Source organism: Papaver somniferum, unplaced genomic scaffold, assembly GCF_003573695.1.
Source record: "Papaver somniferum cultivar HN1 unplaced genomic scaffold, ASM357369v1 unplaced-scaffold_18, whole genome shotgun sequence".
In the NCBI taxonomy this organism is placed as follows: domain Eukaryota; kingdom Viridiplantae; phylum Streptophyta; class Magnoliopsida; order Ranunculales; family Papaveraceae; genus Papaver; species Papaver somniferum.
In genome coordinates, this window is record NW_020627707.1 from 7,328,459 (window position 1) to 7,334,458 (window position 6,000).

A 6,000-nucleotide genomic window follows, 5' to 3' on the forward strand; every position below is an offset into this window, starting at 1 on the left:
TTGTATCTTACTAAAGCCCCAAGTGACGCATTAAGATGTAATCTAGTGGAGATGGGAGGATCGGTATGCTATTATGAGTGAATTTCGTATACAAACAACTAAAGCTATGGGTTTTGAAGAACAACACTGATAATCAGTGCGAATGGGTGAGGAAAGGGAACATTGTACTACCCTATGATGATTTCAAGCAACACTGTCACAAACCCTAAACTCAAAATCATATTCATGTGGTATGGGTCTCGTGAAGACGACGGGGAGGAGGAGATTCCAAGCTTTAAGTACTACTCTTGTGATTGAGTTAGTACTTGACTCAAAGACGGACGGCAAATGGCATGTGTGAACAGCATTGCTTACGTTTAGAATTTATGCAGTGGTGGAGTTGAAGTATCAAAGTACACAAAATTGAATACTATTCCACGTTAGGTTGCAAGATCATCAAAGCTTCTTTAGGGAGGTGCAGTTCAAGCCGTCTCTTTTCCTTTAGTTCCTTCTTCTTTATTATGTTTTCTTAGCTTTGCTAGCCATGTTTTTTTCTTCAAATAAAAATAAATAGAACTTTATATTAGTAGTACGAACCAATGTTCGATTGGCTTGGCCGCTCTAGCACTCTCTGTCACGGCTCTCATGATTGTTGCGGCTCGATATTGGGAGTCCTTGGAGACTCCAATTGCACTGAGCTCAATGAACTTGCGGCTATCTTTTCATCCTTCGCCCACTCCATGCGTGCCGGCATGACCCTCAGTTGGTTTAGTAATTATAGTATATCGAGGCTGATAAGCTAGATCATAATTTTAAAATTTTCTGCATTTTCATTTGTTTATTATTTTTTTGTTGTTTTGATCAGACATTTGTTATATTGGTCTCATGGTATGCCCATCCGGACAACAAACAACTTCAACGTCCAGTTCATTTTTGCCATCAAGTTTGTTAGCAACACCTGTGACACCACCCCATTTGTATAGAATCCTATTATTTGGGGATTAAAAAGGATGCGTCTTTCGGGGCTTTTTAGGGTCATGAAATAACAACCTATATGACCCCTTATCTATATTTTCTCTAATGTCTAATCTACCCTTAATTTGATTAGTGCTAATAAAATTGATTAAGCTAACTAATCAGTCTTAGTGAATCGACTAGACTAAACATTAATTTTTTGTAAATCTAAATTTGATTTTTTTGAGTTTTGAAGAAGGAAAAATGGTGATTTTGGTGAAATTTTTTTGACAAATTTTGAAGACAAATGACGAAATCTTTCATCACAAAACTCAAGATAACCTTATAATCAACTCCCAACATCAATTTTATCAGTTCAAATCCGTCGAAAATATGAAAAAAAATGTGGAATTTTCTGTAGTAACGGCTGGGTAAACTTGTCGACCCGGTCGAAAATCAACACAACGGTTGGGATATTAGAAATTCCCAGACGTAACACCACAAAACGATTGGGAAATCAGGAACTCCCGGCCGTGATTACAGAAAATGGACAGGAATTTACGAACTTCTGATCGTTATTCTTCCCTGAATAACCTGAGTCTGCAAAACGGCTGGGTTTACAAAACATTCCCGACCGTAATTAGATTTGAAAATTGAGAAATTTTTTGATTCAACATGAATTCTTAATACGATTGAAAATTACTAATACTTTCATTAACTAGACCAAAATAAAACTCATTACATGCTTAATATATCCCCATTACAAAGTTGGTTTTAATAACATCCCTTCTGATGTACCAAGAAATCTTTGATGATGGTCATTTGAGCTTCGAAGTTGAAATTATAACCTTTCCATTTTGTCCATTCCTTGTTAGCCTGAGCTACGACTTCTTCATCAGTCTCACCTCTAAGTCGAAGTTGCTTGCACATACGAAGTAAAGCCATATACTCTTCCACTTTTTTGCGTATGTTTGAGAATCGAAGATACAATTCAATCCCATTGCGGTTGTTAGGGTTACCTGTTTCACTACAAATTTTTTTGAAAAATCTTCTTCCAATAAGATTGACTTGGTACACCAATATTCCTTCGTTCTTCTCTCTTCTTTGGATAGCATAGCACAAAATTTTGACAAAGAGATAAGTCTTCATCCAAATTAAAGTCGGATTTATCCTTTGAGTACATTGCATTGAGTTATTAGGAGTTTTACTAGAGCTTGTAGGTGTGATTTTGATTTGGAATGGGTAGTTATATGAGAACAAGTTATCTCAAGTTCAAATAGGTGGTTGAACAGCTAGAACCTTCTATACATTAGTCTTCAAACGGATATATTTTTCAAAATTCAAAAAAACTAGCTGATTTGAAGTGGTACAAGTGAAATTATAGAGCATTACGGCTGGGAAATGCTAGGCATACCAAGCCGTAATTTTGTATGACCTGCAGAGTTGGTGGTCTGTCAGAGTTACGGATGGGATTTCTGGCCGTAATCTAGATTTTTTACTTTTAGCCAGAAAAACGGCTGGGATTCCTGTCCGTACTGGAAATTACGGCTTGGATATGTAGTCGTTTCTACGAGCCCAATTTTTTTTTGGTTTACCAGAGTACTATACGGCTAGGAATGTCCCAACCGTAAACTTCCACGGATGGGTTTCCGAACCGTTTTCCACATAACAGTTAGGAACTATCTAGGTCGACCAAGACGTAAATAAATTTACGGATATAAGACCTAACCGTGATTTTAAAACGGCTTGGACATATAGCCGTAAACATGACTCATTATAGTTCAGGGAATTTATACGAAACAACGGCTAGGTTTTTCCCAACTGTGAATAGGCCACGGACGGGCTTCCTAACCGTGGTGAATCTTACGGCTGGCAGTTTCTAACCGTTTTCAATTTTACGGCTATGAAAGTTTATTTTTCAACATTTATAGGCATTTTCGGCTAGGTTTTGTAAAGCAACGACCTAGCCGAAAATGCCTGAAAAAACAATGATGTTGTTTTTTTCCTCATTTTTGTTAAATTAAACACATTGAAAGACTAACATTAATTCGTAAATGCAAAGTTATAAAATGTCAAAGGATTAGATAAAAAAATATTCATGAAGTAAAATACTAAGAAGCGAGTAGATTGTCATTCACTTGATTCCTCCCCAGAAGACTCTTGTAAAAACGCATCTAAATTGTCCTCTTGGTCTTGTTCAACAACTGGTTCTACAACTCTAGCCTTTTTACCTCCTTTTCCCTTACCAGCTTAAGTGGGAGTCTTTTTACCTCCACCACGTCCACCTCGAGCAGCACTTGTTAAATAAACCAATTATACATACAAACCAATATATATAAAAGTAAAATAAACCAACATTTGTTATATTAACACAAAAATATACCTGGATAAGAGCAACACATCCCGTAATTTGTGTTATGTTCCACCTAGAAGCTTTGCAAAGATTCTCCATCACACTAGCAAGGAGGGCGGTGCCCCACGAGTATCTAGGAACCTCGTTTGTTTCCGGATCGAGACTGAGAGTCTTCAACCACTGCAAATAACAAGCATTTACCTTATTTCCTGAGAAATCGGGAAAAAAAGACGGTCCCAAGAGCGTGCAACAAGTAAGCTATAGCCGTATGTCTAGCTCTTTCTGCGTCCATCACGATCTCTCCATTCTTGGTCTTACGGTCAGAATCCTCAAACTGCTCCCTCAGACGAACCAGGTTAATCTTCCTTGACATATTAGTTGTTTCACGACGTTCACCCGGTTGTTTAAATTCCCTTTTAGCTCTGGGAGGGGCACCATAACCAATCTCAAACTCTTCTTCCGCTTGATCTTTGCTCCATCCAAGACAGTGGTTATCCAAGGCATAAAGCTCATCATAAGGTAGCGTATTGTTGAAACCATCATACACAACCTTTCCTTCCAAAGCAAGACCGTTGATTTGCTTTTCATCATCCGGAGTCATAGTCATCTCGCCGAATGGGAGTTGGAAAGTCATGGTTTCGGGCCAGCATCTTTCTCTAAAATTATAAATTGTCACAACATCATACGACTTCTGCAGCGTCTCGATTCCGGACCATAACCCCGAAGCTTTTACCAAAGCTACCACATCTGGATGCTCACCCTCAAACGGCCAAAACCTTGGTTGTTGGTGCTTTAGTTTAGGAACCGCTTTATCGGGAAACTACAAATAATATAAAATTTTGGTTGTTACAATTGAATATTCATAATAAATGAAAAAAACATATATTAAGTTTGATTTATTACCTTTGCGGCACAGACTCTAGTAGCCCATGATGACTCATAACCAATCAAGACGGAACGATCTCTTGGCAAACCCCAAGGTATCACATTCTTCTTTTTAGGTAAAAACTTCATAGCATCAATGATGTCTATTGCATTCTCCTTTGCTGGATACTTCTTCTTTCCATCCTTCTTGTCCTCCTCAACCACTGCTTTACCTTTATCAAGAGCAGCACCACTAGAACTACCAACTTCAGTAAAAACTACACCTTGATCAAGAGCATCACTAGAAGTGGCAACTTCAGTATCTACACCTTGATTTCCTACAACAACAACATCTACACCTTGATTTCCTACAACAACAGTATCTACACCTTGATTTCCTACATCAACTTCACCTTCATTTCCACCAGTAACAACAAGACCATCATTTCCTCCTGAAACTCCACCTTCATTTCCTCCACTAACAGCAAGAACAAATTCACTTACTCCACCAATTCCAACTTCACTTGTATTCCTTGCGTTTGCACCCAATGGTTTTCCGTGACGAGGTTGCAGAGTGGGCTCACTAGAAGGTGTTACTTCTATTGATCTTTTCTTCCTATTTTCATTTCTGTTCAAAGACAAACCAAACAAGAATGCAAAATAAGATAAGTCACAACGGCTGGGAAATCTTGACAAAACTTAGCCGACAAAAAAAAAACGGCTAGGATGTATGCAGAGTTCCAGACGAAAATAAAGTTACAGATGGGTTGATTATCAAACGACCAAGACGTAATCAAAAAACGTCCAGGAAAAGTGAAAAGTCCCAGCCGCAACAGGAATAACGGATGGGATTTTGATTTATCGACCAAGCCGTAAAAACAATAACGGCTGAGAAGTTTTCTTTTCTCATTGCTTACTAATATTACGGATAGGAAACCTAGACGTAACCACTACTGCTGAAACATGAATTCGAACACAGTCTTTCCTAACCGTGATTAAGTTGTTGCGGATGGGATTATTCTACCTCGTATGCATCGACTAAATTACGGCTGGGAGTTCTTCGATTTCCCAACCGTGATACCTATAAACGGCTTGGAAACAAACATATCCTAACCGTGGTACTTATTTACGGCTGGGAAACAAAGAACTCCCAGCCGTAAACAGTTTCTGAAACTGTTTTTCCAGACCTAAAATCTTCGAAACTTAATGAAAGATCGATAAAAAGATTAACTAAAGAGTGGGTATTTCGATTCATACCTTATTGCTGTCATCTCAGGAGTCTGGGAGGCTGGTGCATCTCCTTCATTCAATTCCTCTTCATCTTCACTTACCACTTCATTAGTTGAAGTTGGTTTCTTTGCCTCAATAGGAGGTTGATTCGACGAAGAATGGCCTAATTTTTCCTTTGATTTCATGCTTTTATACAGTGAGTTTAATCGACGACGTAATTTTTTTGAATCGACGATTAGTCGTTGATGAACGGAGAAGAATAGAAGAAGAAGAAGAGAAGAAGAGGGGCAAAGAAGAAGAAAGTGAATGAAAATGAAAGGGGGCAGTATTTTTTCTCTTTTAATTCATTCAATTTTCAGTTTTTTTTCAAATTTAATGAAAATCATTTTTTTTAATTGATTAGGTTAATCAATTAATAAAAGGGTAGAAATGTCTTAAATGAAAATATGAGGGTGTTTTTGAACTTTCACATAAATCTGATCTCCTTTGTGTAGCCTTGATTTCAGAGAATCTGGCGCTGCTGGATATGGACAACATCCGTAGGTTTCAAGTATAACTTTGATTTTAAAAAATCTGGCGCTGCTGGATATGATGAATAATAAGGTAAAGTCAAGGCAACA